This window comes from Lepidochelys kempii, chromosome 3 (assembly GCF_965140285.1).
Source record: "Lepidochelys kempii isolate rLepKem1 chromosome 3, rLepKem1.hap1, whole genome shotgun sequence".
Taxonomy (NCBI): Eukaryota; Metazoa; Chordata; order Testudines; family Cheloniidae; genus Lepidochelys; species Lepidochelys kempii.
The window spans coordinates 97,192,738-97,219,809 of record NC_136382.1 but is presented as its reverse complement, the minus strand read 5'-3'; the positions used below and the strand labels follow the sequence as shown (position 1 = coordinate 97,219,809).

Here is a 27,072-nt window from a genome sequence, read left to right as displayed (position 1 = left end):
GGTCAACAATATAGCTGGGTTCAAAAAAGAATTAGATATGTTCTTAGAGGTTAGTTCCACCAATGGCTATTAGTTAAGATGGTCAGCAACCACATGCTTGAGTGTCCTTAAACCTCCAACTGCCAGAACATCTGGCACTGCAGACTTTCAGAAGATAAAATACTGGGCTAAATGGACCACTGATCTGACCCAGTATGGCCATTCTTATAGTCTTAGGGAATATTATCATCTAATAATTAATTAAATTTGGTAATTTTTGTGACAAATTAGGAAAGAAACAGTTTGCAAGGCACATGTGAACAAGAAGGTGGTCAGGGAAAGTGTGGGACACTTACTGAATGGGGGAGGCAACCTAGTGACAGAGGATGTGGAAAAAGCTAATGTACTCAATGCTTTTTTCACCTCTGTCTTCACGAACAAGGTCAGGTCCCAGACTGCTGCACACTTCTTCTCTGTGAAGAAAGAAGTGGTTCAGGACTATTTAGAAAAGCTGGACGAGCACTAGTCCATGGGGCTGGGTGTGCTGCATCCGAGTGTACTAAAGGAGTTGGCAGATGCGATTGCAGAGCCATTGGCCATTACCTTTGAAAATCCATGGTGATCAGGCGAGGTCCCAGATGACTGGAAAAAGGCTAGTGCCCATCTTTAAAAAAGGGAAGGAGGAGGATCCAGGGAACTACAGACCAGTCAGCCTCACCTCAGTCCCTGGAAAAAGTATGGAGCAGGTCGTCAAGGAATCAATTCTGAAGCACTTAGAGGAGAGGAAAGTGATCAGGAACAGCCAGCATGGATTCACCAAGGGCGTCATGCCTGACTAACCTTATTGCATTCTATGATGAGATAACTGGCTCTGTGGATGAGGGGAAAGCAGTGGATGTGTTATTCCTTGAGTGTAGCAAAGCTTTTGATATGGTCTCCCACAATATTCTTGCCAGCAAGTTAAAGAAGTATGGGCTGGATGAATGGACTACAAGGTGGATAGAAAGCTGGCTAGATTGTCGGGCTCAACAGGTAGTGATCAATGGCTCCATGTCTAGTTGGCAGCCGGTCTTAAGCAGAGTGCCCCAAGGGTAGGTCCTGGGGCCGGTTTTGTTTAATATCATAGAATCATAGAATATCAGGGTTGGAAGGGACCCCTGAAGGTCATCTAGTCCAACCCCCTGCTCGAAGCAGGACCAATTCCCAGTTAAATCATCCCAGCCAGGGCTTTGTCAAGCCTGACCTTAAAAACCTCTAAGGAAGGAGATTCTTCCACCTCCCTAGGTAACGCATTCCAGTGTTTCACCACCCTCTTAGTAAAAAAGTTTTTCCTAATATCCAATCTAAACCTCCCCCACTGCAACTTGAGACCATTACTCCTCGTTCTGTCATCTGCTACCATTGACAACAGTCTAGAGCCATCCTCTTTGGAACCCCCTTTCAGGTAGTTGAAAGCAGCTATCAAATCCCCCCTCATTCTTCTCTTCTGCAGGCTAAACAATCCCAGCTCCCTCAGCCTCTCCTCATAAGTCATGTGTTCTAGACCCCTAATCATTTTTGTTGCCCTTCGCTGGACTCTCTCCAATTTATCCACATCCTTCTTGTAGTGTGGGGCCCAAAACTGGACACAGTACTCCAGATGAGGCCTCACCAATGTTGAATAGAGGGGAACGATCACGTCCCTCGATCTGCTTGCTATGCCCCTACTTATACATCCCAAAATGCCATTGGCCTTCTTGGCAACAAGGGCACACTGCTGACTCATATCCAGCTTCTTGTCCACTGTCACCCCTAGGTCCTTTTCCGCAGAACTGCTGCCTAGCCATTCGGTCCCTAGTCTGTAGCGGTGCATTGGATTCTTCCATCCTAAGTGCAGGACCCTGCACTTATCCTTATTGAACCTCATCAGATTTCTTTTGGCCCAATCCTCCAATTTGTCTAGGTCCTTCTGTATCCTATCCCTCCCCTCCAGCGTATCTACCACTCCTCCCAGTTTAGTATCATCCGCAAATTTGCTGAGAGTGCAATCCACACCATCCTCCAGATCATTTATGAAGATATTGAACAAAACCGGCCCCAGGACCGACCCTTGGGGCACTCCACTTGATACCGGCTGCCAACTAGACATGGAGCCATTGATCACTACCCGTTGAGCCCGACAATCTAGCCAACTTTCTACCCACCTTATAGTGCATTCATCCAGCCCATACTTCCTTAACTTGCTGACAAGAATACTGTGGGAGACCTTGTCAAAAGCTTTGCTAAAGTCAAGAAACAATACATCCACTGCTTTCCCTTCATCCACAGAACCAGTAATCTCATCATAAAAGGCAATTAGATTAGCTTTATCATTATCTTTATTAATGATCTGGAAGATGGCGTGGATTGCACCCTCAGCAAGTTTGCAGATGACACTAAACTCGGAGGAGTGGTAGATACACTGGAAGGTAGGGATAGGACACCGAGGGACCTAGACAAATTAGAGGATTGGGCCAAAAGAAATCTGAGGAGGTTCAACAAGGATAAGTGCAGAGTCCTGCACTTAGGAAGGAAGAATTCCATGCCCTGCTACAGACTAGGGACTGAGTAGCTAGACAGCAGTTCTGCAGAAAAGGACCTAGGGGTTATAGTGGATGAGAAGCTGGATATGAGTCAACAGTGTGCCCTTGTTGCCAAGAAAGCTAACGGCATTTTGGGCTGTATAAGTAGGAGCTTTGCCAGCAGATCGAGGGACGTGATCATTCCCCTCTATTTGGCATTGCTGAGGCCTCATCTGGAGTACTGTGTCCAGTTTTGGGCCCCACACTGCAAGAAGGATGCGGAAAAATTGGGAAGAGTCTAGCAAAGGGCAACAAAAATGATTAGGGGGCTGGAGCACACGACTTATGAGGAGAGGCTGAGGGAACTGGGATTATTTAGTTTGCAGAAGAGAATAATGAGGGGGGATTTGACAGCTGCTTTCAACTACCTGAAAGGGGGTTCCACAGAGGATGGATCTAGACTGTTCTCAGTGGTAGCAGATGACAGAACAAGGAGTAATGGTCTCAAGTGGCAGTGGGGGAGGTTTAGGTTGGATATTAGGAAAAACTTTTTCACTAGGAGGGTGGTGAAACACTGGAATGCGTTACCTAGAGAGGTGGTGGAATCTCCTTCCTTTGAGGTTTTTAAGGTCAGGCTTGACAAAGCCCTGGCTGGGATAATTTAGTTGGGGATTGGTCCTACTTTGAGCAGGGGGTTGGACTAGATGACCTCCTGAGGTCCCTTCCAACCCTGATATTCTATGATATGAAAAGCGCTTTACAATAGTTAGATAATGGTACAAACAACATTTGGACAGATCATTAAGTGGTCCTCCGAGACCCTCAGCAATTTTCAAGTGGTCTGTGAAAAAAAAAGTTTGAGAACCTGACTTAAATTTTGAGGAAGTTCCCAAACTCCTGCATTAAGTGAAACAAAGTTAGTTCCTTGTTAAGTAAGAACATCAGTGGGTAGCTCAACAAGTCAGGAGAATTGTATTAATTCTTTGGCTTGGCTCAGGCAGTACTTACAAGGGCAGCTAACTACTGCAAGGGTCCATAGCTGTACGGAGGCTACACAGTTCTGATGTCATCTGTTTTCTGCTGGTGTACCTATCTCCCTTATAATAACACTGAATAACCAGGCACACGCAACTAATGAAGCCCAGTGTTCTACGCTGAAAATAAATTACTGGTGAATCAAATGGACTTTCCTTGGCCTCATAATCTGACTTCCTTAGACCCTGTAACTGATGAGTCCTTGTGAGAAGCAGGAGTGTACCAGGGCTCTCTTTGGTAGTCCATTGTTTTTCTCCTACCAACTCTGATGGCTCTTCTGACTGCCTGGTATTCAGCTCCTCCATTCTCACTATATGGCAAGGAGGGTTGCTACCTAATCAGTCATTGTGTAGTTTTCAGTCACCTGGGCCAGGGGTGGCAGAGCCTGCCCAAAAGTGGGGGGGCCAGAGCCCCCCACCCCTCCTCTTCTGCCTGAGGCCCCACCCCCAACCAAGCTGGAAGCCGGAGCAGGCCAGGAGCCACGGACCCAAGACAGAAGGGTCCGCAGCTCCCCAAGCAGCTCTTACCATAGCCAGACTGTGGCCCCCCAGCTGGAGCTGGGTCCAGGTAACAGCCATGTGCAGCACACGGGCAGCTGTGGGGAGCTGCGGACCTTCCTGCCCTGCGGGGGGGAGGAGGGGCCCCACGGGGTGGAGACACAGGCTGGGGGCTGCTCTTGATCCCCCCCACTCCGGGCAGGTGGAGAGGCTGTGGCGCCAAAAAGTGGGAGGGCGTTGGCCCCCTTGCCTCCCCCTTCTGGTGTCCCTGATCTGGGCTGCATCTGCCTGACTGACTGAGTTTCACCAGCAAATCCAACTTTACACACATGACACATATGAACACAGGCCTAGCTTGAAACTATGTTATCCACTTTATAAATGTTACCTCTCTGAGCCAGGGATTGTAAATTGGCTAGTTGGGGAGGATTACCGAGCTCTGCCCAGGAACTAAAATCAGTGTGGAGAGGTAATGATTCTTGGGGTACTCAGGACTGAGAGTCACTTTGTTACCCCCGCCTCTCCCAAAAGGTAGTTTTCCCCACGGTGGCTGGGTGTTAGGTCCCTAACACCATCAGCCTGTCAGCCACTCAAGCACTTCTCTGGGGAACGCCAGCCCCATCTTCACCTTGCAGGTTAACAATAGATGCACCTGAGTCTCTTTGAAGTGTTCCCCTGTGATATCCAGCCCCCGACACTGTCTGCTCACAGAAATCCCAGATCTACTGTTCCCTGTACCCAAGTTACTAGTTTGACCTTAAACTCTCATTTCTGTATATCACACAGCACTTGTAGTAAAACAAAAGAAGATTTATTTAAGAAAAAGAGTGATGGAAACAAATGGTTACAATACAAAACAAATGCAAACCTGGGCCTACACTTAATATATCAGGTTCACACACACACACAAAGTTCGGACTGTTGCAGAGCTGTCTGGCTTCATAGGAACCAGGATCTAATTTTTCATGAAAATGCCTGTATTCTTCAAAAGGTCTGCTCTGTGAGTGGATACAGAGTGCCTCTCCCCCTCAGTGTGGTACAGAAACAGTCTTTTGTCAGTATTCATAGGGTGATTTCCTGTCTGTTGTAATGTTCCTTTTTCACCTCCAGATGGTTTTGATTGTTTGCAGCTGATTGGTAAGCTTAAGTATGCACTTAGATCTTTTATTGTTTTATTATACATTTTCTCTGTAATGTTTTTGTCCTAAAATAAATGTATTGTGCTCTGTGTACATCTGTCTGGTCTTTGGTAAACCATTGTCTTTGCTTATGAGAGAAATAAAGAGTGAAACTGCAGGTGCAAAGCTAAGTCACACCTGGTGAGATTATCACAGTAAACTGTAGGGGACTGCAGCCTAAAACCCTTGTCTGGAGGAAAATGGGCATAGGTTCCTGTCCCAAGGGACGTGACAGCTAGAGGCCTGAGACCTTAGGGGCATCCCTTGAGCAGACCACAGACGGGGTCAGAGGTGTATTTACTCCAAAAGAGAAAACACATAGTTGGACATGTGCCAGCAAGTTCTTCTAGAACAAAACAGTAGTCTAAAAGGCCTTTTACTAGGCAGTTCTCTGTCCAGTGCCACTACGTTGCCTATTCTTTCAAGTGCTAGGCAATAACTCATTGTCAGAACCCTGGGGAGGTAGGGGAAATGGTTCTGACGCTGAAATTAACACACCAGTAGCTCTCCGGGGTAGCTCTCACTTTTCCCTACTCAGAAAAGTACTGCTAGGTTCAGACTCTCAATCGTTAGCAAATTCATCATCCAGGGCTTGGTTGGCAGCTTGAGTTTTGCCAGTCAGGATGAGTATCACTTGAGGAACTCACAATACCCTTCGCCCACGGTAGCTACTTGCTCAGAAATGACTGGGTAAACATCCAGATCATCATAATATCCTAGCTGGACAGGGCAGGGCTGAGACTGGAAGTCAGAACATCAGCTGGATGAGTTGATGACCCAGGGAAGTAGTAATTCCTGGAACAGTTGCTCCTACTTTTGTTAGACGGCCAAATGACCTTGCTGAAACTATTCTGGGGCTCTTATCAGGGTCTAATGCTGTGCCAAATACTTTGTGAGACCTTCCATTTTCTCTCGCTTGTGTAGAGGGTGTCTGCAATTCCACCTCTAGTGCAAGACGGTGAGAGACAGGTGGTCTGACTAGCCAGAGCAAGGCAGATCAAGGGAGATTCATCTAGACACAGACAGTTCAGAGTTTGTGTAAACACAAGAAATGCTCTCTGGGATTTCAGTTTTATCTCAGAAGTTCTGATTTAATCAAAACAACACACATTTTTATTTTTTCTATGAACCAAAAGTCCCTGCCTGTGTTTCTTCCATGCAGCTCAACACTCAGTAAAACCCAAAACAACACTACCAACCAAACAATAGGTATTCTATTCAGATTCTTATGTCTCCCCAAAGCTCCCTGCTAGTCTCCTCTCCCCCTTTTGGAGTAACTCAGACTACCTTTAAAAGATGATGTACACAAGAGGGAAAATAGCTTGTGCCCTTTTTTGCTTCTTTGTGAGACATAAAGCCGGTCTCTATTTTTTCATAAAGGCGAATGGAGAACCAATAAAATGGTAACTCCAGGAGAAAGAGTGAAAACTAAATAACCGACAGAGAAAGGGAGTTTTAGCCATATGGTTTAAAAATGAAGAAAAAAAAAGTTTTTAATTCAGGGGTGGGCAAACTGCATCCCACGGGCCGCATTCAGCCGTTTTAAGCCGGCCCTCGAGCTTCCGCTGGGTTGTGGGGTCTGGGGCTTTCCACACTCCAGCCACAGAGCAGGGTCGAGGGCCACTAAACGTGGCTCACTGAGGCAGCCACATGGCCCCACTCCGGAGCTCCAGCCAGGGAACAGGATCGGGGGCTGCTCCATGCAGCTCCCGGAAGCCACAGCAAGGCCTCCCTCCAGCTCCTACATGCTCCAATGGCCCCCTCCAGTGCTCCAACAGAGAAGTGACATGCCACTGCTTCCGGGACCTCCCCACACCCCAATCCTCTGCCCCAGCCCTGATTCCCCTCTCACCCTCCAAACCCCTGGATCCCAGCCCGGAGTGCCCTCCTGCACCCAAAACCCCTAATCCCCAGCCCCACCCCAGAACTTGCACCCCCACCTGGAGCCTGGATCCCTTCCCGCACTCCAGCCCTGATCCCCACCCCACCCTCCGAACCCCTCGGTCCTAGTCCAGAGCAGCCTCCTATATCCCAAACTCCTCATTCCCAGCCCCACCCCAGAGCCCTCACCCCCAGCCAGAGCCCTCAGACCCCCCAGGTACCCCACTCCCCCACCCGGAGCCCCCTCCCACACCGTGAACTCCTCATTTCTGGCCCCACCCCAGAGCCCACAACCCCATCTAGAGCCCTCACCCTGTCCCGCACCCCAACCCCAATTCTGTGAGCATAAAATTTCTATTCCCAGATGTGGCCCTCGGGCCAAAAAGTTTGCCAACCCGTTTTAATTAATACCTGTTTAACGTACATGACTAATGTTTTGAGCCTTCTTTAAGATTCAGCACCTTTGTCCCTTCATTTAATGTGTTACAAACTCACAATAAACATCCCTGAGACTTCCACAAGCTCCTCCAACAAAACCAGACAAACATTCTTGACATTTATTTCAAAGGTAAAAAGAAATATGGGGGGATGGGAGGGGGAAGAGCCATCAGGTATTCTTTATATATCACAAAGGAGCAAAAAAGAGCCCACATTTATTTTAAATCCTTTATAAGTCATCCTAATGTGTTGAGCCCAACTGGGCTCAGCTGAACTTAATTAGCTTCTTGCTGGGCATGCCTACTTGAGGTGTAACTGAACCTTTGCTGGGAGACAATCAATAAAACTTAGGCCACTATCTGGCTTGAAAGGGCCTCTTCATCGGGGCACTGTCTGGGTGGGGAGTGGCAGGGCTATAGGATCCTGGTTAGGGATCAGCAAAACACCTGTACATCCCGTCAAACTCTACTTTATTAACAGTCCCATGGAATCTGAAATAACCACAAATGGTTAAAAAAAGCCATTGTTTTACCTTTCAATTTACCATCATGTTGGGGCATTCCTTAGCCAAGAGATGATTTCTTACTACATGAAACAAATGCCACTTACTATTTTATTTACCTGATGTTTTTCCATAGTGCCCATCAACACAGTACCCATGTATTGCTGAATCCTCAACTCTCCTTAGCTATTCCTGGCATGTGTCCCGTCCAAGTAATGGCCCAGCCTAACCCCATTTAGCTTGAGATCACAGAACCAGCTGGTATGGCAGCAAGCCACACCAGTTCCCCTTGAAACTTAAGTGACAGCACTAGTCTCATAAATATTAATAGTTTTAGTCTTTTCCATTATTATGCTGGTTTAGAACATAAGAAAATAAACAGAAAACGAGACAGACGGTGTGTGGGACAGAAAGTACAGAAGTGAGAGTAACTGCAGAAATGGAAAATGCCATTGCTAGGAAACATTAAATTTAGTTTGAAAATGAGTCAGGTGCTAGTTGACATTTTCTGGAGATAAGCAGATGCCTGTGCAATTAATCCACATCAGGCTGGTATTCCAATAATAATTCACTCTTATTATTGTGAGACAGCCTAAACAGTCTCCTCTCTTCTCCATTTAGGCCTTGACTACACTAAACAATTAAGTCGGTTTATATTTGGTCAACATACAGCCACCGCAGTAATTACTGCAGTTTTTCATGTCCACACTACCCTCCTTCTGCCAGTGTGCACGTCCTTGCCAGGAGTCCTTGCTCCAACTTAAGTGAAGCAGTGTGAGCTCTGCTGTCAGGTGCTGACAGCGCGGGCTGTAGGCTCTGCATGGAGCCCCACTGCTGGGTGCTGACAGACCAGACTGTCAGCACCCAGCAGCAGGGCTCACAGCTGTGAGCTCCATGCAGAACTGATAGGCGATGTAAGTAATGCAGTGTCTACCCAGTATCTACCCAGACACTGCATCGCCCTAACTACATTGACCTAAGCTCTATGCCACTCATGGAGGTGGAGTTATTAGGTCAGTGTAGTGGGGGGACTTACATCAGCGGGAGCAACACTGCAGTGTAGACACTTACAGCTGCTTTACATTGACCTACCTCTGTAGCGTAGACCTGGCCTTAGTCCTCATCTTCTAAGGTGAAGGAGCTGGTTCTTTGCCTGTATCTCAGGAAGGACCATAGGGGATCCCTGGGCAATAGAGATGGGAAAGGGTTCTGAATGAAACAATTTCCTTCTCTTCTCTCCTCCCAGAGAACTGATGCTACTCCATCAGAATCATAAAACTGATTGTGTACAGGGGAAGATCTGTAAACAAGCCATAATTTGGGGAATCTACAGAAAGAGGGATTGCATCCTAAAAATCAATTAATTTGAAAAAAGACTTGGGGATCCTGGTGGATAACCAGCTGAACATGTCCTCCCTGAGTGAGGCTGTGGCCAAAAGGATAATGTGTTCCTTGGATGCATCAGCAAAGAAATATCAAGTAGGAAAAGAGCAGGAATTTGAATGAAAACAGCACTAGAAAGACCATTACCAGAATACTGTGTCCTGTTCCATGTCTACACTTCTAAAAGGATGTTGAAAAATTGGGAAGGTTTCCAAGAAGAGCAACAACAATGATTTGAGAACTGGAAAACCTTCCTTACAGTAAGAGATTTAAAGAGCTCAATCTATTTAGCTTACCGAAGAGAAGTTAAGACTTAAGCATGGTCTGAATATACTTACGTGGGGAGAAAATACCTGATGATAGAGAGCTCTTTAATCTAGCAGACAAAGGCATAACAAGATCCCAGAGTGGGGAAGATGAAGCTAGATAAATTCAAACAGGAAATAAGGCACACATTTTTAATAGTAAAAGTAAATAACTATGGGAATTGCTTACCTAGGATGTGATAGATTCTCCATCTCTAGACATTTTTAAATCAAGACAAGAAGTCCTTCTAAAAGATATGCTGTAGTTCAACTACAAATTTTTAGGCTTGATGCAGGAAATGGTAGGCAAAATGTTATGGCCTGTGCTGTGCAGGAGGTCAGACTGGATGACCACCATGGTCCCTGCTCATCTTAAAAAAAAAATCTAGGAAACCCCCAAAGGGGAGCCTCCAAGGTGTGAGAGTATCCCCTTCTGGTACTTAAGAAGAACAGAAGTCACAGACCCATGATCAGTTTAAGACGCCTGAACAAGTATTGAGCAAATTCAGTTGATAGGTGACACCGTCCAGCCTGGCTCAATTTCAGCAGCTTACCCCTGAATGACATTCCGATCAACAGCCAGCACAGGAACAGAGAATATTTGGTCTGGTTTTCCTCGTGGACGCAGAAGCATTTATGATGAATAGGAAAAACATACATGCTGGAACCCTCACTAAAAACAGCTTCCTTCAGATTCCAGGTGGACTTTACCATGGCCCTGATAAATCTCCCAGGGAACAAACTAGGGAAAATAAGGAAGAAGATAAAGAGATTCCTCAGACTTCAAACAGTTCCTCAAAAACTAGGCTCAAGTTCAGGGGTTACTATCTCTACCATTCAGTCAAACCTCCCATGTCTGGATCCGTAATTGGGCCCTCTAAAAACTGAAAGCTAACCTGCCTCACAGTGGTTGTTCATATGACAACATCTTTAGTGGAAAGTGAATAAGGAAGTCCAATGGTGTCTAAACCACATGAACACATGGAACAGCAATGTAATCTGTCTGTCTTCCCCCATGGGACAGTAGAATCAGATGCCAGTCTGTCAGGTTAGGGAGCAAAATGTGAAAAATATCAAAAAGGGGACAATGGTCCCTTAAAGAGTCAAACTGGTACATAAACTCACTGAAGTTTAATGACTGGAGTGTTTGCCATCATGATTTTTGCGAACAACTGAGACAGATTGTGGATCCTTCTAGAAAAGGGCAATGCAACCAATGTATGGTGCATAAATTGCCTCAGGATGGTCTAAAATCCTAGAAAATGTCCAACATTGCTGAAGGCTTTGGATCTATATTGTCTGCTGTGCCAAGTCTTGGTTCAGGTCCAGTATATTTTAGAAGTGACTAACCTAAAAGCAGACTGTTATTCTTACCTTCAACATGATGCCTGGGGGAAACTCCCCAGTTATTAATACAAGTTCTTGGGCCCAAGCAATAGTCCAATTTGCCTCACGTCAGCTCTACTAACCCAGTGAAACTAGTATTATTATTCCAGAACTGGAAGAATAACAACTCTCTTCCCGTTGATGACCAGTAAGCAAACCTTGGCTATGCTGCTTTGTCTGGCATAGGATCCTCCTCTCTAAATTAAAGGGAGTGGTAAAATGCTCTATTATCAGTTGTGTTCCAACCTTCCTTCAATGCCTACTAGAGTATAAAGGGAAATTGGGCTTTCCTGTCCTCTATTTAGCTCACAATTATCCTTTTGTAAAAACCTCTTCTGCCAGTATCAGCAATTAATTGGATCAGACAGATCATGTGGCAGGCAATATAGATACTTCCATGTATGAGACACCCTTTGGCGCCACTTTGGTCATCCATCTAAAGGAGATGTATCAAGTCTGACAATTAGGTCACAGAAGAGGTCCTGCTTTAACATTGTTATCATCTACTCTGTTCTCCAAATGAATGCAGCTCTATATCAGCACTGAATATAGAAGCTCAAGGCCTTGCCTTAATATTGTGATGCTTGCAGGCACCACACTGTAGGAAAATCAGGACGTATAGAAAGATATGGAGGTGAAATATTGAGTACTGTCACTCCCTGAGTAATTCCGCTTGTATTCTCCAAATCTTAAATACAGAGGATAACAAACAGAAGCATTCTTATTGATTCACTTCAAGTTCAAGAGATGATTTATCACTTCAACATTAGAGATGACAAATCAGAATCATAGCTACATCAAATGAAGAAATGCTGCAACTCATAGAAACCGGAACATCACAAGGGAAGAGCTCATTGAGGCGAGAGAGAGACAGAGAGGCATGTATATACAGTATGTTTTCTGGAAATGTTCCTTGTGTGATGCTGTGCTACATAATAAAGAAAAGGAAGGCACTGTACATAGACCCTCCATGTTCTTTAATAAAGAACAGAATTTCCCGCAAGATTCTTCTGCAAAATTCACAATACTGTATCATAAATGAACTAAACAGACAATGGACTCAATCCTGCGAAGTTTTATGCCTGGGAATAACTTTGCTCATGGGATTGCTCCTGTTGCAGTCAGTGGGACTACTTACAAGAGCAAAGGTACTCACAGGTATACAACTTGCAAGATTGAATCCATTATCTATTTAGTTCATTTATGGAAATCTTCCAGGAACAAGAGTTTGAGAGAGAAGGAGGACTGGAAAATGGAAGCATTTTTACTTTGGCTTGCTTTCAATTTTCAAGATCTGCAGGGCTGCTTATACCATTTTTCAGATGCTGTATATATATTTCTTGGTGTTTCTTTTTGCAACCTGCAGTAACTTTTTTTTCTAATGTTATATTTTGTACATATAATACCAGTATTCATTCTTTAAAATATGTAAAAAATTTGTGTTAGAGATAGACTGGAAAGACTTCTTCAATATGCATGCAAAATATTATCCAAATACAGGCACTCAATGTAGCTCACAGCAGCTCCACACAAATCATAATCAATTAGTGCATAAACATCACCCATTTAAAAGTCCATAATTATGTATTGATATAAGCATGTACAATGACCTCATGGAAGTGCAGTATTCACAGACCATTAAGTAAATAACACACGTGATAAAATTACATAACTGAGTATTTACTCTAAAGACTAATGTCAAGAAGATAGCTGTTAAAAATCCATAGCCTTGATACTGCAGGCAGATCGACACAGGTGAATCCCTGTATCCACTCAAAGAATCCTACTGAAATCAGTAAGGATGTGAACAGGTGTAGGGTCCAGTTGCTCAAATGAAATTGCAAGATCTGGGCCCAATATATCCACTCTCATACACCAAATATTGCTTATTAGCTATTGTCTTCTCTCTGTTTAGAAACGAAAATTAAACTATAAAATGTGTCTGAAAATCATGAGTCTGAAAATCAGATGTCAGGACTATTAATCCAGGATAACAATCCATCCACACTTAAAACTGTTTAAAAAAAAATACAACGGCACAAGTCAGAGTCCAGATTTGTAATGTTAACTCTGAGCAGCCTCTCTTCTCTTGGTCAAATCTTTAATATGTTTGTGACCAATGTCGTTTGATAGTTAAAATACATCTATTTGTTTTAAATAGAACCATCACAACCAACCCCATTTTCCAATAATTCACATGCTGGGAATCTTACAATTGCCCCAAATCCAGACTGATGCAAGACAATGAAAATCAGCATTTGTTCTTTATTTTGAAATTGTATTTGAAACCAAGTTTCTAGCCCACCAATTTTCCTGAATAACAAAGGATATCAGGTATGAAGTTATGTCAGACACACTGGAATATGATCGTTGCCTATTGCTGGATGCTTCCGTGCATCACTGCAGTGACTACCCACCCCACATCACCCAATACCTACGACAGATTTCATGCTCCCAAAATATCATTAAAGGCCCTTCCCTCAAATTACCACCATCACCTTCTCTTCCTCCTCCTCAGATTAAAAAAAATGAAATCTACTACTTGGAAGTGCATGTAAAAATTCTGTAATCCTAACTGGAAATATATTTCAGAACGTGTTAAAGGTGGGAGAGGAAATAATTACACTATTTGCAAAAGGATTTTAATTGCAGAGAAATAAACAAAAAGACTTGGATAGTAAAATCTTTGAAGCAGGACTACAGAGATTGAAAGCAGCTACCTCGCTGTGGGTACTACCAAAACATAACCAATCCGGTAAAGATTCAAGCGAAACCCCCCTTCCCCAAACACAGGCTAGCTGTACATGCACAACACACAATCTGCACCTTTCAGTCCCGCAGCTTCCTCAAGTCCGATGTTCCCCCTCTGGTTTTGCTGTCACAGCCAAGCCAAGGAAACCAGCATTTCTGAAGCCAGACAAACTAATGCACTTCCCCATCTGCCCGCCTCCTCCTCGCCCGCCTCCTCCTCCCCCCTCGCCGGCTGTGTTGTTGTGCCTCTGAAAAGGCAGGTTAATTGTTATGAGATCTGCAAAATGTCAGCCCCCGATGGAGCCCGCTTCCCCTCCCCAGGCGGCTGCTGGGTCACCCCCACCCCAGCCTGAGAGGGGCATCTCCCGCGCAGGGCTCGCTGCCCGCCCGCTGAGACCCACCCAGCTGCACCGGTTCCTTCAGCCGCGGGCCGGGCACTTGCGGCTGGGTCTGGGTCGGATCCTCTCAGGGATGCTCAGCGGGGCCCCCATGCCCCCCCGGGCGGCTTCAGCAGGCGCGGACGCGGCAGCCCGGGAACATCCACGGCCGCCGAGGGGAGGTCCCCGGAGAGACCCGGCCGCTGCAGCTCAGCTCAGCCCGCTGCAGAGAGCGCGCAGCTCCCGGCCTCCGCCAGCAGCATGGTCGCCAGGCAGAGCCCGCCCCGCCCCGCCCGCGCCGCACCCACCCAGCGGCCCTCGCCACCAGCGCGCCCCGCTCCCCCGGCTCTGCCTGCGCCGCTAGCACGGCCCGCAGCTCCGCCCTGCCTGGCCGCAGGCGCCTTCCCCCTGCTCGGCCCAGTCCTCCAGCGCCGCTCTGCGCGTCGGCTCCCTCGCCCCCGAGGGAGGGGGACAGTATTAGCCCCTTCAAAATGTCACCGCAGCTTTCGGCCCCGTGATTTGTCCCATTGAGCACACCAAGGAGCCGGCCCTCAGGTTGCTCATTTTCTAGGCAAATAGACTTGTCTGAGGGGTTTTTTTTGGTGGGGGGGGGGGCGAGGAGGGGGAAGAGAGATACATTTGCCAGTGTCAAGGCCTCAGTCTCACAAGTTGCAACATAAAGGGTTGACCCCCCCCCCTTCCCCCGGCACCCCCATAGAGTCCATGGCAGGGTCAGCACCTTAATCTGAACAAATTAGTGTTCCCTCAATTACTTTGGGACCCCAAAAAAAAAAAAAGTACATACACTTTTTTTACTAGCTCCCCAATCCTGCAATTTGATCCATGTAGTTGGCCCCTTGCACCTATGATGAGCCCTATTATAGAATCAGGGCCCAAATTTTAAAAGTATTGAAAATTGATAGCCTTAATTTCAGTGGGAAAATGAAAAACCTATGATATTCATATTCCCTGCCTCCCTACACTCCCAGCCTCCACCTTTCTTCTTAGGATAAAAAAGTGTTCTGTTTTAAAATCAGGAAAATAAATATATTTTCCTACATTATTTGACTTTGGGCAACAGCAGGTCTCGAGCATACAAGATTTGTCATTTTTGTTGCTATTCCATTAGAGTGTATAATGTTCACCTCTGTCTCTATTCCTCCTTTTAGTCTGTTTCACATTCACAGCTCCAGCTCTGGAAGTCCTGAGACTTCAGAAGCAGGCCTGAAGGCTTTAGCAAGCCCACAAAATCATGAACTGCAGACTAAAAGCCTGAGGTTAAGCAGTTATGTATATAAATACCATGGGCGACAGGTATCATAGGCTGGGGGAGGCTGTGCCTCCCCAAACAGCCAGCTGTGGCCCCACACATGCTCCATCCCCAGGTCCCCCCTCCAGCTTCCGCTAGGTGCAGCTCCAGTCTCCCTGTGGGGTGGCCGCAGCTCAAGCCGCACTACCCACCCTCTTGGCGCTCTGGGCCTACGGAGGCTGAGGCCACGCCATCCACCCTCCCGACACTCTGGGACTGGGGGGGCCTGCAGCCATGCCACCCACCCTCCCCGTGCTCAGGGTAGCTACACTACCTACCTCCCGGTGCTCTAGTGTCAGGGAGGCTGTGGCTGCGCTGCCCGCTCCAGGACTGTGGGGGAGGCTGTGGGCACTCTGGGGCTGAGGGCTCTAGCCTAGGGCCGAAGCTGGCAGCTGCAGTGGAAGGAGGGCTCTGGCAGAGGGCATGGAAGGGTTGAGGCCTCAGGCAGATGGGGCGGGGCTGGGAGCTAGCCTCCGCCAGCCAGCAGTTCACACACCACCCATGATAAACACACAATATTCCCCATGCTTGTAAAATGAGACTCTCATAATGAAATGCCAGATAAAGAATAAAGTGCCATAGCAAGGCAGCTCTTTTAAGATAAGAAATATTGTCATGCCTTCCATATGGGCCTAGCCTATTGAAGCCCCATTCTTGGTTGGTCCCCAGGCATTACCCTAATAAACATAATTCACAATGAAAGGAAAACACTGTGAAGAACCAACTGGGACATTTTTTCTTTCCCTCTTCAATTTGTTTCCATTGAAGATGTACATCTCCCACTCAAAATGGTGCAAAGCCTATTTAATTCATCCCTAAATTTGGCTGAGCAGGTAAAGTCAGTGACTAGCAATACTTTCTTTCAGGTCCAAGGAAACTTCACCCCTTCCTCTTGGCCAACGACCTAGCCGATGATCCAGGCATTTGTCACTCTCAGGCTACATCACTGTAATTTACTGTATCTGAAGCTGATTTTAAAGAAAATGCAGAGGCTCACAGAATGTAGCTGCCCACCTTTTGGTGGTTTAGGCTTTTGTGAACATATACAGCCATGCTCTATTACTAATAGATTTTAAATGAAAGGTGCTCAGAAACCACACTGATGATAGGCAGCTGTATAAAACTTATGAGAAGCATCTTGAAGATTAGGGTCCCACTCTTGCAGGATGTTCCATGTGGATATACCCTGTACCTCCATAAAAATCCTTATAAGAGCAAGGTCTAAGACTCCACTTAACTATATACTGGGCTTCTACAGTTAGAGATAGTAGCTACTCAGATACTGTGGTGATGGGGTTACATAAGAACCTAACTAAATGTTATATTTTGATATCAATTTTATTTTTGTCTTCTTTTCCCTACTACATAAGATTGACAATAAGTCTGGACTCTTCCCTTGTCATGATTATAGGGACCTTGGCATTCATTTGCCCACGACCTGGTCATCTTCTGATTCAGCTCATCAAATGGCTATTAATAGTGGTCAAGTTTTTACCAGTTAAAACCCCCAATGCCTGTGAATTGGTCCTTTTAGAGTTGTACAATTCAGTTCCATTAGTGTTTATACTAGTTTGAAAAAAATATATAACTTTTTTTCAGCCACTGACAAAATTATTCTGTGGATTGTGGCCTTGCTGGGATATCTGGGGAGATTTGTACCAAGTCGGGACAAAACTTTAAATTACCGCTTTTGATACACTAACATGCAAAATAAACAAACAGCATAACTGGGATGCTAGAGTCAAATTCTTGAATGGATTTAAATTTCTCCTTAGGCACTGATGTTTTGGGGAATATTACTGGAAATGCATACTTTGCACAGAGCTAAAGCCACCGGTTATATTTGGTGTTAGTTGGAAGTTTTAACTATTAATAGTTAAGCCTGCGATTCTGTCACAGAGGTTGTGGAAGTCATGGATTCTGGGCAGCTGACTCTGGGGACCGCCCGAGCAGCAGCCAATGCAGCTGGTCATGGGCAGCGCCCAAGCAGCAATCCCAGGGGCTGCCACGGAGTCAGCTGCACCGGCCCCTGCTGGAGCAGCCCTGTGGCCAGCTGCTTGGTGGGTCCCTAAGGCCATCCGCACTGACCGCTGCTAGAGTGGTCCCGGAGCCAGCCACTCGGGCTGGCCCTGGAGCCAGCCACACTGCCTGCTGCCGGAACAGCTCCAGGCAGCTGGCCCCAAGGAGTGCCCAAGCAGCAGCCATCTCCACCTCCAGGGAGAGCCCAAGCATTGGTCCTGGAGTCACTCCGGGGACCACCCCAGCAGTAGCAGTCCTGACACGGCCAGAGCAGCGGCCCCGGATGCCATCTGGAGAGCAGTCCCTGGAGAGCAGCGGCCACTGGGGGGCGGCGGGGGGGGGGGGGGGGAGTCAACTCCCAACCCTGGAGCAGGGGCCCACGAGCAGGATCCCACCCCAGAAGTGGAGATTTAGTAATGGGTATGTATAGTAAAAGTCATGGAGGGTCATTAGCCATGAATTTTTATTTCGTGAGCTGTCCATGACTTTTACCAAAAATATCCATGACTAAATCTTAGCCTTATTAATAGTATTATCTGAATTACTAATAGTCATTAATACCTAATCCAATGCCCACTGAAGTCAACAGGACTCTTTCTATTGATTTTAATGGATATAGGATCAAGCCTTTAGTAAAAACTAGAATCATATACATTTCCACACTAAATCATTTAAAAGGGCAATCTGGGATTTTGAGGTACAGAAAAGGGCTTCTCACGTCTAACAGTAAGGGAGAAAGAAAGATAGGGAAAAAACATTAAACATTTTACACAAGAATAATTTAGTTGAGACTTCCTTTCCCCCACCCCACAATTTTCTTTTGAAAAAAGGCTAACAATTTTCTAACGAGCTGAAAATAGTAGCCATATATTGTACATGAACATAATTTACAAACTCTCAGATAGCACCCTCTAGCTCAGTTGAAGTTTAACAGCATGTAATAAAAATATAAAGGAAATTAAATTACAGGAAGGTACTGTCAGCCAACTCACAGCTCATAAACACAACATTGGGGGCAGAGGGTTGAAGCTTGCTACAAAGCTCTGGACAATGTATTTTGATGTTTGTTTGTTTGTTTGTTTTTAAAATCACCTTTATGCTGAAAACAAGTATAACACTTCAGTTGTAATGGTAATTTTCAGAGAGTTATAAGGGCCTGACAATGAAGTCTCTTCTCCAGTTATCTGATAATAGAGGCTTAGAAGGAAAGGGCAACTGTAGAGATGTCACTCAGAGCTCCTGTGCAAATCAAGATAGGTTAGTACTGAAGTGCACTATAAAAAAAGCACTATATAGAGGGCACACCAGAAATCTACAGTAAGTCATCTTCTACCTAATGTATTTTATCTAACATCAAAACAATTCTTTACTTTGCTTAGGCTTTTTAGGAACCTAGAACCACAATCAAATTAGAGTAATAACTTAACACATGTATTAACTTATAATGACCACATTAGTCAAATGCGTGTATGCAGCCATGTGAAAATAACATACTTATTAGGTGCCCATATGTGAATTTGGGTACCTAACTCTGAACATTTTGGCTACAGTACCTTTGATAAAAAGCTGGGCTTTATTAATTTTGATTGCTCATGAACATTTCCTTTTTATAATTAATGGATGGAAGTCTCTTTTTCAGACTTTATTCCTCCCCGTCCCCCAACCGCAGGAAGATTGTGCACCTTTCTTGGTTGTTCTTGAATGCTAGTTGGAGCTGAAGAGACATTGAGCCCAACCGGCTGCGCTTCTGTGCCAGTAGGAGCTGAGAGAAGCTGAATCACTGACAGAACAACACATAGTGAAGCTATCTTAGATAGGGAAGGGTGAAGTGAAAGAATAAAGAGGAGTCACATGAGTTAGTCACAGAAGAAAAGGAAACCTACATATGTAAACAAAAGTATATCCAAGTGTGTAATAACATTATCATTTTCCCCTGATGGTCTAGTGCTGGGATTGGCAACCTTTGACCCGCAAGCCCCCTAGTGGGCTGGGCCGGTTTGTTTACCTGCCGCATCAGCAGGTTTGGCCGATCGCAGCTGCCACTGGCCACAGTTTGCCGCTCCAGGCCAATGGGGACTGCGGGACGCGGCGCAGGATGTGCTGACTGCCGCTTCCCGCAGCCCCCATTGGCTAGGAGTGGCAAACTGCGGCCAGTGGGAGCTGCGATCAGCCGAACCTGTGGATGTGGCAGGTAAACAAACCAGCCTGGCCCACCAGGGGGCTTACCCTGGCGGGCCACATGCCAAAGGCTGCCATTCCCTGGTCTAGTGGTTAGGATTCATTGTTCTCACCATGGCACCCCGGTTCGATTCCCAGTCAGGAAAGTACTTTTTCTCCCCTCCACTCCTCCGCTAATCTTTTACTACATGTTTAAAAGAATATTTCTCACAAGAATTCACATCGCAAAACTAAAATCATCACTATAAGTAATTAGAGTTCTTTCTATATATATTTGGAATATCATTTATTTTGAAAAATACTCTGTTTGCTTATTGTGAAACCAGAGAATTTTACATTTTTACTTTTAAAGTTTCCCTAAGCACACACATCAAGATCTTTATTTTGCTATTGATTCTTTAAAAAAACAGGACAAAGCTAGTACTGTGATGCCAAACATTCAATATTGCCAATCATGAGTCACCCCAAAACATCATTACATTTTATTTGTAAGTTGCCTGGACCTTTTTATATGCTTTCTGACTCAATTCACATTTTTAAGTTATCCTCCACAACTATGAGGGCAAGAAACTTAGCTTTCATTTTAAAAAAAGGGAGGGGAGTGTGGAAGATGATCACGTGTCCCATAACTTCAGGAGAAAGGCCTCTAAGGCCTAATCTATACTAGAAAAAGTTTGCTGGCATAGCTATATCAGCAAGTCTTCCTAAAGTAGACACAATTTATAGCTGCAAGAGAGTGCTTTTGCCAGTATAATTATGCTAGACTAGAGCTTTTGCTGGCACAGAAGTGTTGCAAAAATAAAAATAAATAAATAAAATCATAACTCTACCTGAAAATGCTATGCTGACAAAAGTTTTAGAGTATTCCTGGCCTAAGAAAGCCACCACATAGCATAAGAGTTCACAAAACTAAACATGTGCACTAGGTTTCCACTTCCTGATGCATAGTTCCCCATTGTGTGCCTATATGATCTGGTCAGTTTCTATCCAAAGACTGTATACGGAAATATACAGAATACATTTTCTCTACAGTCCCAGTTCTGTTTCCACATCAGTGGCAAAACTCCACCAACATCACTCGGAGCAGGACCCGACTTATACTCCATTTCCGTATTCTGTCTACTCACAAGGACAAAATAATTACCTGCGTGCACACTTCGTGTGGGTTAGCGTTGTAGGGTCCCTCTGCAATGTACACATTACTTGGCTAGTGAGCTTTACTGCATATGAAATATGCATCTGTGAAGTAAAGCTAACTGTATCATCAATGTTTAGAATGAGATCATACAAAAATCTAGGCAGGGCTTCAGGAACTTGCTCTCCTTGTATTCTGGAGGTAGCAGTAGTAATTCCATAATAAAGGGTGAGCTGACTCTTGCATGTAAGACACAGAATTCATACCTTTTATATATGAAAAAGACAATATATCCTTCCCCAAATTAAATCACTTACTCTCTGAGCACAAAATAGCCTTTCTGAGAATGTATAAGTACCATTGTTTTTTGCTGTGGTGTTGTGGCCATGTTGGTCCCAGGATACTAGAGACAAGGTGAGAGAGGTAATGGACAATTTCTTTTTGTGAAAGAGACATGCTTTCATGCTACAGAGTTCTTCTTCAGGTCTGGGAAAGGTCCTCAGTGCCACAGCCAGATAAATGAACTCACAAAGGAAAATGATAAAAGACAAGAACACCATCATCTCCGGGCAAACACTTTTCACAAACAACCTCGCCACATCTGACCTCTCAGTCCTCTTCTTCAAAGGAAACCTGCACAACACCTCCAAAAAAATGAGCCTGGGAACTTAAATTCATAACTCTGCTAGGCACTGAGAATCGTCATCTTAATAAAGACACTGGATTTACAGTTTATGACAACAATCTGTAACCCACTAACCTCCCTCCCCCCTTTTTTGTCTTACGGCTGCAGAATTGTTAATGGGGTACCTCACTTTGAATGCTCTCTTAGAATATGTGTTAACTACTTAATGCTGAACAGTGTGTTCCATTTTTAATTTAGCTGTGACAACTCTGAGTACCTCTCTCAGACCTGAAGAAGAGCTCTGTGTAACTCAAAAGTAGGGGTTCTCAAACCTCTGTACTGGTGACCCCTTTCACATAACAAGCCTCTCAGTTTGAGAACACCTGCTCAAAAGCTTGTTTCTTTCACCAACAGAAGTTGGTCCAATAAAAGATATTACCTCACCCACTTTTTCTCTCCTGTGTATAATAAGTATATCTGTTAATTTAGGAATTCAAATTAGTTCAAATGGGTTCTGTAAGGAGTTTAGCACCTAACATTAGGCACCCCACCCTCTTAATCTCAGTACGAGAACATCAGACTGTTCAAGCTTCCCATATAGTTAAAACTCACTAAAATCTTATGCACAGGCTACACCTGAACTTAAGATCAATGGTCTTTTTTCCTGTTATTCTTCATATAAGTCTCTTCCTCAGCAGAAGCTGTGGACACAACGATCTACTGCAGAATTCCACAAAGTGCCCTCTTTCACAATGGCTGCCATTTCCCATTGAGAACAATGGGATTGAATCCACAGCTGGTGGCCATTTTGAGAAAGAGTTCTCATTCTCTCACAATGTTCTCAATGGAACTGAATGTCTCCCCATCTTTACAGTGCAGGGGAACAATCATTTTTCAATTATGAAAAATAATGGCAGTAACCATCATCTGAAATAGCTTAAAAACAAAACAAAAAACCCTACCACACCAAAACTACTCAAAAGGTAGGCAGAGAGGAAAGGAAACATAAGATGAGTAGGCACATGTGGAGATAAACATAAGGTGAATGCAGTGTGAACTCATGCTACTTTATGCTGCTCTACCAAAACAAAGCAGCTGTTAACTCAGTTTAGTTGGTCCATATGCTCTGACTGCTGTACCTCACTTTGGAGCAGCACAATATACCAGTGAATCTGTCCATAAAAGTTTTTTTAAATGATTGAAAATTGATGCTTCATATCTTCAAATCATTAGCAATATTACATGATAACATTCTTTCAGTTTCTTGTTTATTGTTCATATAGGACATTAATAAAAATTCCCAGACAAAAATTTAAAAACAGAGTTACAGCTGAGTACATAGCTGTAATTTAGAGTAAACTAAGCTACATTAACAGCTGTTGTAATCATCCCCAAACCAAGCATTATAAACCCAGGAAACCAACAGCTAAGGTTAATCTGAAAAGAAATCTAAACATGTTTAGGTATGGAAATGCAGTGAAGGAACAAAAAAAGCACCTTAACTCTCCCCCTTCACAAATATTTCAAACTTCCCATGTAGTTAACTCATTTTTAATGCCTCACTCCAAATTGTGATTTTTGCCTTATGTCACTATAGGACAGAGTTGAGGTTTCTGCTGAAAGAGAATTTTTCTATCATGAATAATGGAGGAAAGATTGACCATTAATTCTTTTTGTTTTAATTAGTCTATACAGAATATTTCAGTGAATGTTAACTATATGGGGAACCTGAAGCATCCTTGACAAGGCAGAGTTAGGGCCCCCAAACAACTGTGACTGTGCATTTCACCTTAATTTGCTGGATTTCTTTTCAGTTTAACCTTAGCTGTTAGTTTTCTAATTTATGATGTTTGATCTGGGGTTAATTACAACATTCCTGTAGCACTGTTTATCCTAAGTGACTGATAATACTTTAAAAAAAAGGAGTACTTGTGGCACCTTAGAGACTAACCAATTTATTTGAGCATGAGCTCACGAAAGCTCATGCTCAATTGGTTAGTCTCTAAGGTGCCACAAGTACTCTTTTTCTTTTTGCGAATACAGACTAACACGGCTGTTACTCTGAAACCTGTCATAATACTTTCAGTCACTCTTAACTCCATTTAATTTTTAGTTAAACCATTAAGATGAAAGGGCTCTTATTAACAAACCCTCAGAAAAGATATTACAGTCTTCAGGGGCAGCCAGAGGGATTTCAGCTAACTACTTCTTCTGGAACTGTAGGGCAGCAACAAGAACATTAAAAGAATTCTTTAATCTAGGGGTTCTCAAACTTCATTGCACCACAACCCCCTTCTGACAAAAAAAAATTACTATATGACCAGAGAATGGGGGACCAAAGCCTAAGCCTGCCCGAGCCTCGCTGCCGCCCCAGCTGCGGTGGAAGGGGGACGACAAAGCCTGAGTGCCACCATACCGGGCAGGGGGGCCAAATCCCAATCCCAAGGGTTTCAGCCCCAGGCAGGGGGCCTGTAATCTGAACCCCGCCACCCAGGGCTGAAGCACTCAGGCTCTGACTTCAGCCCTGTATGGTGGGGCTCGGGCTTTGGTTTCTGGCCAGGGGCCCAGAAAGGCTAATGCCAGCCCTGGCAACCTTATTAAAATGGGGTGCTGACACACAGTTTCAGAACTGCTGCATTAATCAAACTCTTGACTCATTTTTTACATCTCACTTTTTCCCATAACATCCTCAAAAGCATAACTCTGATCAGAGCCAGGCTTTAAGGCTGAGTACCCCTACAAATTTAAGCCCCCACACTACACTTTCCATCTCAAAATATCTTATGATATTTTATTAATTCTGGCTGCAACCCTGCAAGCTCTCTATGTGAAAATGATTTTGAAGTCAATGGGAGTTCTGCAGGCAGAGGACTTGCTGGATCAGACCCTATATCAGGGGTGGCCAACCTGTGACTCCGGAGCCACATGCGGCTCTTCAGAAGTTATTTTGTGGCTCCTTGTATAGGCACCAACTCCAGGGCTGTAGCTACAGGTGCTAACTTTCCAATGTGCCAGGGGGTGCTCACTGCTCAACTCCTGGCTCTGTCCCAGGCCCTGCCCCTGAGCCTGCACTGCCCTTGCTCCTTCCCACTCCCCCGCCCCCAGAGCCTCCTGCACTCCATGAAACAGCTGAGCAGGAGGTGCAGAAAGGGAGCAGAAGGCACTGATCAGTGGGGCTGCCAGTGGGTGGGAGGCCCTGGAGTGTGCGGGGAGCTTATGGGGGGTTGCTGATGTATTACTGTGGCTCTTTGGCAATGTACATTGATAAATTCTGGCTCCTTCTCAGGGTCAGGCTGGCCACCCCTGGCCTATAGGTTGGCATTTTACCCATCACTTAAATCCAACTACCTCTTAGGTGAAGCATTTAACTCCATATACCAATACTGCACAATAGTTTCTTATTGGAGTGATGGAGAAACATAAGCACCTACAATACACCTGGCCAAACAGAAATATAGCCAAGTGTTTACCATTACACTTGTGATAAGTAACACTACTTTTTTTTTTTAAAAGAGTAATCAGAAATCCAGGTTTTTAAAAATTAAGTTAATTTTATTTATTCTGCCTGCACCTTCCCAAGAACCCCTTGATTTTGATTTATTTGTGGCTTTTTAACCATTTTTTTCTTATTTGTAAACATGCTTGCCACCTTCTCTCTCTCTCTCAAGACCTGCAAAGCTTCCGGACTATGCGAAAGAAGCAATAAACTAAGAACTGACAACTACACATCACATGCAGAGAAGAAATACGAGGACAGCACCAAAAAAAAAAAAAAAAGAGGAGGAGGAGGAGGAAAAGATTATTTCCCAACCCCTCGGATCCTTTTTCACTTCTAGTCGTCTCAGGCAGCTACCCGTGACCACACGAGTTAAAATACCGCGAGGGAGAGCAGCACTCTCAACTTGGCACGCGTCCGATCCAGGTCTCACCCCAAACCCAGGCATCCCCCGGCAGGGCAGCGCCGCGCCCCACTCCAGGAGAGATGCAGGTCACCCACGCGCCTCCCTACTGGCCCCGCCACATGTGCGCGAACACGCGTGTGCAGCGGCAGGGACACGGCGCCACCAGCCCCCGCCCCCGCCCCGCCCCAGCGCTTCCCCCGCTCGCGCTGGGCTCCTCACAGCCCGCCCCTTGCATCCCGCCGCTCCCAAGCCGGGCCTCCGCGGGTGGGAACGGGCTCTTCCTCGCTCGGTGCGTCACCCGGCTCTTCCCGCCCAGCAGGGTGGTACTGGCCGAAAAGGGAAAAGCCACGGGGCGGGGCTAGGAAGTGAGCGTGATACAAGTTACGGATGGGGCGTGGCTACGTGTCGAGACGGGCGGGTTTTGTGTGAGTCGGCGCAGTTAGGAATTCGCACTCTGAACGGCGGAGAGGGGGCGGAGGCGGGGCTACGTGACGAGGCGGGTAGAACGTCTTGCGTGTAGCGCTTACAACGATGCTCAGAGAAAACATTTACGAGCTCCCTGGTGGTCTAGTGGTTAGGATTCGGCGCTCTCACCGCCGCGGCCCGGGTTCGATTCCCGGTCAGGGAAGCTAAGTTTTTTCCCTCCCCCGCGGGCTGGTTTGGAGCTTGAAGTAGCAAATAGCTGCGTCTTGCACAACCCCCACAGCAAAGCGGGATACCCCTAAAGGGCCGGTGTTAGAAGGCACATGTGTGTGGTAGGGGTAGAGATGGACAGCCACCCACCCATCCATGCCATAGAGGACACTGGCAGATGCAGGCGTGGTGGGCACCGGGCCTGGAAGGGGGTTTTCACCCCCCCACAACTACAAACCCTTCAGAGTGCGCCAGCATGGCTCTGCCTGTTGCACCAGTGCGTGCAGTATGGCCTGGGGTCACTCTCAGAGGCCTGGTGCTCTCCTCGCCAGGCCTGGGCCAGCCCGCTGCGCCCCAGCAGAGACGTGTCACAGTTCTCCCAGGGCCGAGGGTGACCAGGCAGCAAGTGTGAAAAATTGGGACGGGGGTCAGGGGATAATAGGAGCCTATATAAGAAAAAGACCCAAACATCAGGACTGTCCCTATAAGATCAGGACATCTGGTCAACCTACCAGGGCCAGCCCACAACATTTTGGCACCTGGGGCAGGGAGCTCAGATGACGTACATAAGCCATGGCCTCTCCACTTTGTCACCATTGGGGATTTCACGTCAGTAATGTGTTGGATGGAAACTTCTATTTTCATTGTCTTTGGGGAACATGAAGTTTTTCACTTGCTGTGGCCCATGCAGTACAAGGAAGTCCCTCAGGCTACTGCTTAAGTGGGTCCACAGTCCTGGATCATCTAGACTTAAGGAACTAAACTCAGAGCAGCTGTTTCTTGGGCCTCTACCACACCTTTCTCTGATCTACACTTTTCTTCAGAAATGTGCATGGTTACATCCATTTGAGATGGAGATATGGATGCTGCAGTAGCTGCCAGGTCACCTGCACTCTGACTGACTGGAAGAGCATCTCCTCACCACTCACATCCTCACTGGAGCTGGAAGGCTCACCGTGAACGTTTGTGTCCACGTATCTCAGGAGAGCTCCTTCCTGCTTCGATAGAAAAGCTTCCTT

General features: G+C 45.6%; 1 protein-coding gene and 1 non-coding gene across 11 annotated transcripts in view; one reads left to right on the top strand and one right to left on the bottom strand.

Moving 5' to 3' along the window:
• Positions 1 to 15,971, bottom strand: part of NCOA7 (nuclear receptor coactivator 7) — a 167,496-nt gene extending 151,525 nt beyond the window's left edge. For 5 of the 10 annotated variants that reach the window (XM_073337222.2, XM_073337221.2, XM_073337229.2 and 2 more), the window contains exon 1: positions 14,277 to 14,546. The gene's annotated coding sequence lies outside the window, so the exon portion shown is untranslated. Of the gene's footprint in view, positions 1 to 13,950; positions 14,199 to 14,276; positions 14,547 to 15,057; positions 15,804 to 15,839 lie in introns of those variants that run through there. The other 5 variants (XM_073337224.2, XM_073337228.2, XM_073337223.2 and 2 more) reach the window with 3 other exon arrangements.
• A 10,005-nt stretch (positions 15,972 to 25,976) lies between these two features.
• Positions 25,977 to 26,048, top strand: TRNAE-CUC (transfer RNA glutamic acid (anticodon CUC)). The gene has a single exon. It is a non-coding gene; the product is annotated as a tRNA-Glu (tRNA).
• The last annotated feature ends 1,024 nt before the right edge of the window (positions 26,049 to 27,072 follow it).